Consider the following 11,181-nt stretch of genomic DNA (forward strand, 5'->3'; position numbering starts at 1 on the left):
TTAATAAATCTTTTCCCGACCAAACCATGATTGTTAGTAATGATTCATGGTCAAATTATTTCATGATTGTTAACAAGGTAGGTAGAATTTAGTGCCTCACTGCCTCGTATTCGGGTTTTTATGCTAAATAAAGCCGCTCGAAGAAAATAATGTGCTATGGTTCAGATGTGCATGTTGCCATTCGGGTTTGAACTGATAGACAACGATCTGGAGACTCTATCGTCCATTTCAGATTTTCAGTTGGTCACCGTTCAACTTTTCTCGGTTCAAGGACAGACACTAACCGTTTAGGGTCGCCTTACAGATGAGTTGGAATTCTAATGTATGTCAAATGATGCGTACGTACGTTATAGTATCGCATATTAAAGCCCCACTCAACACTCAATACATCTTGGTCTCGTATGTTCTCTAATGACCTTGATTCTGCTGTTGAAGTTAGAGTGCGGAGGTGTTCAGATTCCGCCGGCTTTCGTTTTCAGATTCCAAAATCTTGCACGCCCCTAGCTCCAGTCAGTAGGCAGTTCCCCCACACTCGGGTGAGCTCCTAGTCGAGTCGTTTGAATAGAATTAGAATAATAATTTCAGCCAAACAACCTTTTATCAATCTTGTTCGTGATGTAATAAGATTGCTTCGCCATTTTGCTTTGACAGCCCCTTGAAACCAACCAAGTCGTACTTGGGTTGCAAAACTCGTCCCAAACTGCGTCACTCAGGCCTCGTCACGTTTGGTGGATGAAATGTTAATGTATGAGCGACGCGAGAGGTGCGACCCACATTGTGGGTGAAAGGTTCTTCGTATAGTACTTGCAACATCCTACACAGAATGTGCAGTGTAAGTTGAACCTAAATCAGAGATGCTTATACATCGATGCCTCCTGATTGTATTACAATGTAAATGATGAACGTACAGTTGTCCGTTCCGTGAGCTCTACCTGATCATAGAGCTCTTAACAAATGGTTACGGCTAAAAGCAATAGCTGGTTTACCCACAAAGTAAAATACAATGCAATACACTCCATTTTACATTTATCCTTCTCTTATTATTGGTTAAAATATCTCTGTTGCGTTTCAATCAATTGATGACCAAAATTATTCAACGACACTTTTTATGACACCTTGGATGGGTGGATACAATAATCTTGTTGAAATGGTGTATTGAGTGTAGTACCACTGTTGTCTTTGATAGTACCGTTCTGTTCTGCTGAACTACAGGTGGGGTCCTCTACCGAGTCACCGACACAGGGGCAAATTTTAATGTTGTAATGAGATCATCAGTGCCACTTGTATCGTGGGAGACGAGCGTTTCTCACACGGTGGCTGTGGCTTGTCCACCGTCCACAGAACTTCCGGTTATGTAGATGGCCTTGACTTCCTTGAGTGAGTCTTGAATGCCGCCACTGCTTGCTTGATCGCCTCACCTGCAGTGTCACCACAATGAGGTAATTATTATATAGCCAAAGACTATCATAACATAAATCCAATCATAGCCTGCTTGGCCAAACTATATTCCATATACTCTAACTAACCTTGCACATGTATACAGAGTTGTTATACCAAAAATAATATTATAGTCAATAGATATGTCTTGCTACTGTACCGAGCTTTTTGTCACCACTAATATTTTTGTCGCTTTGAAGGCTACGAAGTACAGTTTATATATGACCACAAGAAGACAAAGCTTCTCTTGTTGTAACAACAGCTTTAGGCTGTCTCGCTTTCTCCAATGTACATATAGTATTGTATTGTATATATACTTGCACATATTACTTTATCTATGCTTGCACTATCTCACAGTTGATTATATTCTACAACTACAACTACAGTCCACGGTGCCCTTGCTCTGTCCCCGTCACATTATAGCTACATAGCAGCATAGATAAAACATACTCCCCCAAGTAGATTTCTCATCCTTATGCAACAGCTGAAGACAATTTTATTGTTAGTTCTGTACGGTTTATGTAGAGGTCGTGTTTTGTTTACAATTTGTTTCCAGTTATTACAGTCATTTAAAACCTCGTTTAACAAAATAATACGATCCAATCATAAACAATAACTTGTCTCCTAGTTATATAACCAAACAGTAAAGCACAAATCAAGAAATTAACCATAAAATAATAGAAACAAAATTTTGTCAACACTAGCGCCCAGTGTCACCGTACATGAACTAGACACGAAAAACGTGCTTCAAAATTTACAATGGGATGACAAGTCTACTTGTGTTGGTTAGTCTATGATAGCAGGTGGTGGGCGGCCTGACCTTCCAGTCTTATTATCAAATACCACTGTGTAAGCGGAGCAATCAGCTACTTAGGTGATTCATGGGCCATTCCTGGCTAATATCACGGAAAAATATCCTTGATATACTTCTTTATATTCTTTATATTGGAGGTACTGTAATTGATGAAGAGTTATTTTATAAAATTGCCACTGAATACTGGATGAGACAAAGAATAGAAACGTAACTACTCTTGACTTTACGTTACCAATTCCTTAACTGAACCTTGTCATCGTTGAATTGTTGGAAATACGTTAAAACGTAACAAAGTTATGCAGAGTTGTAAGTTGTATTTAGTCCTCGTAAGCCTGCTAATTTCATGTGTCTGTAAAAATGTACAGATAGTAAAATACTTTGTGTGTAAGATTACGCAAACATTTATTTAGTTATGAGCACAGGAAAAAGAGTAAATACCCCCGCCGCAGCCAACCTGCAGGTTAAGCGAATTTTCATTTGCCTGATTGAATTTTCATAAAAATATTATCTTAAAAGATATATTCATTTTCTATATCTACAGTGCATCAACCTGCAGAATAAGCGAATTTCCATTTGCCTGATTGAATTTCCATAAAAATATCATCTTAAAAAAAGATATATTCATTCTCTATACAGTAAATAGCATTAGTTAAGGGAGTAATTAGGTTTGCTACTACATGGAAGGGAAGGGTGTTTTTCGATCAAATGTTAACAGTATAGGAAACAATTAATTAATTTGCACTCGACCCTTCTCATGATTGGACCTCTATGTGTGATTGGAGCACTTATGCTGGTTTAGCACCAAATAGTTTACTGTAGCCATTTGTATGGTAATTTAAAATGCAATATTCTGGATACTTTCTCAGCTCAAAAATATTAGATACTAACAATTCCAAATTCATTTGAAAGAACCAAGGATTTTTCAATTTCGATTAAATTACTTGTAGCATTTTTAATAAAATTTTCCTCCGTAATGAAACATTTAAATATTTTGTTGTTACTGTACGAATATAGAAAACAGGATTAAATGTTAACTAAGACTAAGCGGACTAATTTCCTACTAACGATTAGAAAGGAATGATTAAGCTGGGATTTATTAAGTGGCGAAATAGTGTCCCAATATAGTAACAACTATTATGGATTTTAAGCATCAAATGACTTTAATTAATCCACTGCAAAACTACATTTTTTCCTTATAAATATGTTTGATTTTGGATCAGGTAGATGACGTTTCTCATGTTTACCCTCACAAAAAACCAATTATTAAATTTTATTTTTTTTTATAGCTTGCCATCTGAAATAGTAAGACTACGTGGTTCTGTGTGATCGTAAAATTCCAGAGAGCTGAAACCCTACTGGGGATCCCATGTTCTCTTCAGTCATGCGGCGTGGCGCGGCGGTTCGGTTCAGAAAGATTCTGGTCTGCCGCTAATGTTGAACCCGCGGTGACATCTTCACCATGACACTCCGTGGGTGTGAAGAGATTCTCGAGTCACGTGGGAGTGGGAGACCAAGAAGAATTGAATGGTTCGCGATTAGTTATGCCGCGGGACGCACGCACACAAACACAAGCAATATAGTTATGCTAATATCCGTGGGCGAACAAAGCCGATGTCCGTACCACTGTTTCCTGTCGGAGATGTTCCCGAATCTGTCCATACGCCGTCGAACTTGCGGTGGAAACAACCAAGTGCACATATAGCATACAACTTGTATTGTCTTAGCAAATAATTAATTGGATTTTGTAATGGCGAAAACGGAACCAAGAACTTACATACAATACAAAGACCCTGTTCTTTATTAGTCTACTTATAAAATATATTTGATTTGCATGTAAGGCAATTAAAGGTACCTCTGGGAATCGCGCGCCAGCACAGAAAACATACTACTATAACCTACCACATATTAAGGAGTAAGGATACATACAAATATATTATTTTCCCCTGTTGAAATTAACGTACCAGTGTTTGTTACTAAACACAATACAACGGCAACAGTAATGATTTATTAAAAAGAAATACAAAAACTATTTAACATTCAACCTGTAAATAGTTTTTTTTTTTTTTTTTTTTTTTAGGGTGAGGAGGGAAAATGCTTTTACGCACACAGGTAGCCAGCCTGTAGTGTGAGACTCCTGAGAATAGTAAATAGTAGTCTTGTCACAGAGTACAGTAGAGAGAGAGAGAGAGAGAGAGAGAGAGAAATCTTTATTTTACAATCATCAAGATTGAAAATGGTGTCATTACACAAAATTAGAAAAGAGTATTATGATCTTGCTTTACACAGAGTCATTCTTCCAGTAATCAAGTATATACAAGTATACAGGAATACAGGGCGAACAACTTAACTGTGCCACCATTAGTATCTCAGAAACTATTAGATTTAGAGAGAACAATATTAATCAAGAACGTCAACTAGTTTCTAATGACGTAAAAAGTATTAATTTAAATGTTTAAAAGATGTCCGCCATTTTCCAATATGATGGCTAGCTTTAAAGTTTCTTATGGAACACTCTGTATTTTATGACTGTTAAGAGATTCTAGATACAATTTTAAGACTTTTCACTATTGGCATTTTGTCACTAAACCCGTTTAGGAGCTACAGCATGTTAAACTAAAAAAAAATTGCTAATATGACATTATGACTTTAAAGACAAGGTAAACTATTTTTTTTAAGTTTAACATGCTGTAGCTCCTGAACGAGTAGGGTTAGAGAGAAAATGACAATAGTAAACAAGTCTTAAAATTGCATCTAAAATCTCAAACAGTCATAAAATACACGGTGTTAAATAAGAAATTTTAAAGCTAGCCACCATATTGGAAAATGGTGGCCATTTTTGAAACATTGAAATGCATATTTTTTATGTCATTAAACATTAGTTGAAGCTCTCCATTAGTTCTCTCTAAATCTAATAGTTTCTGAGATACCAATGGTATATTCACCCAGTATATTTAATAATTTAATAAATATATTTCAATGATGTAGGGAATTACAGGTAGCCTACCTTGTTGATTTCGACGATGTGTAAGCGTGGTGGGTTGTCAGGGAGATACACGACAGCACCCTTGTGTGATGTTTTGTCATTAGTGTATTTGTATGTTGGCGCATAAGGTTATATAATTGACTATTGGATACAGAAATTGTATAAATAGTCAATGGTTGTATTAACTTGATTATTTTTGTTTGGTGCTGAATGGGTGTGTTAACTGGTACGTATGTATGGTCCGGTGTAATTGGCTTGTGTGTTACGTGGCGTGTGGGACTGTATTGTGCTGTAGGTGTTTTGTCTAGTGTTTGGTGTATAGTATTTTTTGTGTGTCTTGTATGATTTTAGTGTAGCATTGTTATGTTGTGTTATGTATTGTCTGTTGTTTGGTGTATGGGATTTGTTGTTTGCGTCTTGTATGATGGTAGTGTGGCATTGTTGTGTTGTGTGTGTGTTATGTGTTGTCTAGTGTTTGGCGTATGATATTTGTGTGGCTGGGTGCTGGGTGTGTTGTGTGTGATATGTTGGTATCTGATGACGGCAAGTGACCGCACCCGCACAGTGTGACTTGTGACACCAAGACCGCATTCGTGAATCTTATATTGCATTGACACCGATCATCTTACTCGACGCGAACCTCTAATTAGACCGTTTGATTCTGCGGTTATACCTTTTGGGGCAACTTAGAGTCGTGGGTGGGCAATAGTCAACACTTGTAGAGTAGCTTTTTAGTTTGCTTAGGTACTTTATTGTAGTTGTATATTACTGAACAATTAATGTGCAACTAGAAATCAATACTAGACATCAAATATAAAATATTAAAATGATATAAACACACAGTATAACTACCAGGACAAATCGTCGTTAATTCTGAACATGTGGCTGGCATTATTCTTTACTATAAGTATCGGAAATGAAATAACAGCTACGTAATATAAGAGGAACTGTGCGCGCCTCAACATTGGGCAGGTGTTGGATCACCTGCATTGGATCCTGGGTTTCCATTGAGAGCAGCAACCTTGTATTTGATCCAGGTGTTAATGCACCTGCTTGTGATACTAATTACTAGCCTAACTTATTTTAATTTTCGATCATTTCAACCAGTTGTTTACTACGTTCCACAAGAATGTGTTTATTATTACTGCAGCCGGCAGTGGTGTTTTTATTTGGATATGATTGTTCGTTGGTGTTGATCTTTAGTACCTTAAGACAAAGTTTTGTCTGAAAAACCTCAGTGAGTTTAAGATTTTATTAGCCTTTTTAGGGGTTCCCTGTCATAACTTCCCAACATTCACTTTAATTTGTTTAACGTATAGGATATACCACAGGATATTCCAAATGCAATCGATTAAGGTGTTGACATTTATAGCTTGTTTAGACGCAATACACTAACCTCCCAGGATTACTATTTTAAAGATACTATACTCGTTGTTAATCTCTGTTGTAGACTGGGCTTTTTCTGTAAAACTGCTTACGACATGTTAAACGCAATTTTTGGGATTTCTACATTATGAGTTAGATGTTGTAGACAGAAACACTAACCCCCCACCCCCAACATTTCACTACATGGGCCTATGAATGAATCTCCACGGTATACTTAACGGATGTATCCCAGGTGTTGTGCAATACTTACATCAGCAGTGATCTCCTTCTCCACCTGCCCAGGCTGAGCCCATTCATCAGACAGAGGACCACCAGCTGTCAGCTGTCCAGCCACTAGCCACTTACCACCTGCGCCGTTACTAAAGGTGCTTTGGAATAATGGGTACCGTAGGTTAAAGTTGAATTACACGGTGGTGGATTCTAGATTATGAAGGATTTACTTTTATACGATTGTTGTTTTAATTACTTTACCTTATTTTCCTCACTCTATGCGTCTCAGGAAATATTAAGGGGAGAATATTTTTCATTAGCACGTTCATTGACACATATTTGGCAATTTAGTAGAGTAATTCTGTACTTTATACTTCATGGGGGTCGGTAGGAATAGCCACTCACTAGCTATGGAACTTTACCCCTAACTACACATTGGGAGGGAGCGAAGATATAGATTAACTGAGAGCGTTAGCTAGCTAGAACATGCTACACGGTATCTGATATTTTGGAAGAGCATGGGCGATCTTCTTGTCTCATACTCATACAGTAAACAGCATCGAGAAAGTGTGAGTTCCATCGTTCCATCCAATAGCTTAACAAACATGCTCAACCATTCGTTACGGTTAAATTCCAACATGTTCGTCCAACTTGACAATGTCGGGTACAGTATATTTTTGCTTTCGTTTTGCAATAACCAAAACTAATCCTCTTTAATGGTCAGACTGTTTGGGTAAGCGTCATCCAGGAGCGTTCTTTAGCCAGCATTTTGCTCGTAATTACCAATTCGAATATACAATAAGGATTTTTCTTATTTGTCCTGCTACGATAATATTATTGAATTTTTGCACTGCCAACATACCACTAAGCTTTTATAAACTATCAAAGCGCATGAAGTTCATAGTTACAATAGTTAAATTAAAACATAATTGTTCAGTTGTGATATTGTTTAAATAGTCCTCTTCACTCCAAACAAGGTCTACCCTCATACATCGGACCAGCACCCCAGCACCCCAGCACCACAGCACCCCAGCACCCCAGCACCACAGCACCCCAGCACCCCAGCACCACAGTACCACAGCACCACAGCACCACAGCACCCCAGCACACACGGCGCCTTGGACACTCTAGTATCAAGTACACGTGTGTCGCACGTGTCTGTCTGTCTGGCTGCTCATTATATCCTCCTCCTCACAGATGAATTTATGGTGTTAAGGGTGGGTCCAGTAGCAGTCATTACAATAAAAACACTATAAGTTATGGAAACTCACATTCTCCAATATTGTCTAAGAGAATGAAAAATATCACAATTATATAAAAAAATTCATATGCACTAACTAACCCTTACTGACGAACCTGTAACTATTGGTTCTGATTTCTGAACTATCTTACCACAGCAGTACTCACTGGCATGATCGTATGACCGATTGCACGGTCTTCATATAGCCGCTCGTACAGTTCCACTATGTCAGACAACGGGTAATTCAAATGTTTTTAAACAATTTAAAAAAAAGTTTACCTCAAACGTTATCTAGTGCTTATACTATAATACAAGAACTATTTTGGTACATTTTCAACACAACAACAATACAACCTCCACTGTCTGACTACAACAATGTACAGTACAGTAATGAAGCAAGTTGTTCAATACTAGTGATACTAGCCAGTCTAGATTGCTATTCCGTGGTTTGTACTTGTGGTATTTACGTTGCTTTGCCGTTTCGTTTCATCGGCGCTCACCAATTAATTATATATTATGGATCATAGAACAAAATTATTGTACATATAATTAGCATGGAACATAATAATTATCGAAGACAAAATCAATGAGTGCGTCAAGTCAGCATTGCAACACTGTCAAAGTATAATTAACATGTGAGCTAAGCTGCTGGACCTCCCGTTTCCACTCTGACTCCCACCTCTTCCCACGTGTTTATAAGTCAATTTGATTAACCAGACACTGCCACCGCTGCTAAATGCTACTTGGGACCCAAAAGGCTCATTTGTAACTCAATATTATTACCTACGCGGTTTTAAAGTCGCTGAATTAATTTGAAGTGCTTCAAACCTTATTTGGCTGAGCTGCTCGGCGCAGTGGTGGCCACTTTTCCTTTGACATTGAATTTAATTACAGTAGAGCTTTTGTGACGTAAATAATGTTTAATTGTAACTCTCGTAATTAAATATATTTTAAATGTATAGTAAATTAATTTAAACTTTAATGTTTGTGGGGTTAAACATGCCTTTTCAAATAATAGTTAATTGCATTTTCACATGAAATAACTTGACTTTGGTCTTGCTGTTAAACTATGCATTAGATAAAACATAATTGTATTTGGGATTGATATTATTTCGTCCTAATATGGGTCGGAGTGTTTAGGGTTTCCTGGCTGACGACCAATAGCCATTGCCCCTAATTAGTTACTATGTATAGATTGGTTAAACTACCTTGAAAAGATGTTGGTACTTTTACCTGCACCTTCACGATTGTGGGTGCTCGAATTCTAATGACATCATGGACATCCACCACTCTGAGTTTTTATTGTTCACTTCTGACTTCTACAGCTGTTACCTTGTTCGTTAACATCATAAACAAACACCCTACATATTCATAGGGGTCAGAAGGCGGAAGGGTACGCCATATGAGCAAAATCAGAGCAGTGCTTTGTACTGCTAAATTCTCTGGAATACCCATTGGTACTGTATGTAACAAACTCTGGATGACCTTTAAGACAAAGATCATAAGATTGAATACTGCAAAACAGCAGTGATGAACTACTGTTGTGATGATGATGTACTGTTAGTGATGATGTACTGTAGTTTACAGTAGGCCAGTCACACCACCATGTCCATGTCCATGTCCCGGTCTGATAAATAATCATATGGACATTTTGTTATTGATATTCAGGTGTTACTCTCATACGCCCGTGTGATAAGTTTGTCTTGTCTTCAAACATTGGGTAGCTCCCCAATGCTTTCAACCTGCACATTCTACATCATAGAAATTCCTTTGACTAATGGCATAACGTTTGATGGAACTATAAGGACGAATTTCTTGGAACAGGTAACATCTAAGGTGGGACATCTGGGGAACAGGTTTCCTACTACAGTACTACTAGTTACCTAAACGGATCTGGTTCTTGCCGACTATGGAATTCCAGTATGTAGTGGGAATTGTTAAGAAACTGTCCAAAGAGCGAATAACTACCATATTGCCGAAAAGGTGAACTGTAAACGATATAGTTAAATTATCATGATCAACCCTCCATTAGTAATATGGTTTCCCAGCGTTGAGTTATTTTTATGGATCCTAATGATGAACGTTCAAAAAGTACAATTATAACAAGTATTTGTAATATTTTGGTAGCATTGACAGTTATTAATCCTACCTCTTTTACCAATCAAACCATTAATGAGACAATTTCCCAAACTATTTAAGTGGTTTGCTATTAGTCAGACCTTCAGAAAATGTTTACTATATTTCCATGTCATCAAATTACGATATATTTTTTTTTATTTGACGAGTGCAACGCATTGAAGTGTAAATAAAATTAACTCAATGATAGAAACACAATTAAATCAGTACTGTACAACGAAAAGTGTATGCAGTGTATTCGGCGTCGAATACAAAATGAGTACCTACCCCCATTGAACACATTGTTGAATGTTTGGGCTTTAACATAAACCCCAAAATACAGATACAGTATATAAACATTACAGTTCTAGTTGAAATTTTAGGAAAGAAAATTATACCTTATTATTCTGCTCAGTCGTAAGTCTAACTAAGTTTGGTTGAGTGGAAACAAAAGCTTAATTCCGGTACCGGGAATCGAACCCGAGCCTCCTGGGTGAGAGCCAGGTATCCTAGCCACTAGACCATACCGGACATGCCTTTTCACAAATCAGTTGTAAATCTAAAGCAGTTTGATATGTTTTTTGAACTTATTTGTGAAATTGAAATTATTATTTCAAAATAAACTTTGTATCTATTATCTATCTAATTGTATCGTATCTAGTATCATTTATCCATTGTAGCTAATTTTAGTTTTATGTATTATAATTATCACCAATGAACTATCAATTTTATTAAAAAGGGTCTTTTATTACAGAACTTTTAATAATTTTTTGAGCATTAAGTTTAGGCTTACAAGAAAAAATTTACCAACCATGGTATTGCATATCGTTATGTTCATTATTTTTTAAATTATTGAGTAATTATTGATGGAATAATTTTGAATTTTTATTGCATGTTACATAACATTCTATAATTTAAATTGGGTAGGTATCCCCCAAGGTAGTTCAAGATGATTTGTAATTGTGTTTATTGCTTTTAGCGAGTTTCCCTATAGGG

The 11,181-nt window shown here is 36.9% G+C and overlaps 1 non-coding gene across 1 annotated transcript; it reads right to left on the reverse strand.

Moving 5' to 3' along the window:
- Nucleotides 1–10,644: 10,644 nt before the first annotated feature.
- Nucleotides 10,645–10,716, reverse strand: Trnae-cuc (transfer RNA glutamic acid (anticodon CUC)). The gene has a single exon. It is a non-coding gene; the product is annotated as a tRNA-Glu (tRNA).
- Between the last annotated feature and the right edge of the window lie 465 nt (nt 10,717–11,181).

The sequence above is a fragment of the Macrosteles quadrilineatus genome, unplaced genomic scaffold (assembly GCF_028750875.1).
Source record: "Macrosteles quadrilineatus isolate MER2022 unplaced genomic scaffold, UCM_ALF_1.0 Scaffold_2__2_contigs__length_208266976, whole genome shotgun sequence".
NCBI lineage: Eukaryota > Metazoa > Arthropoda > Insecta > Hemiptera > Cicadellidae > Macrosteles > Macrosteles quadrilineatus.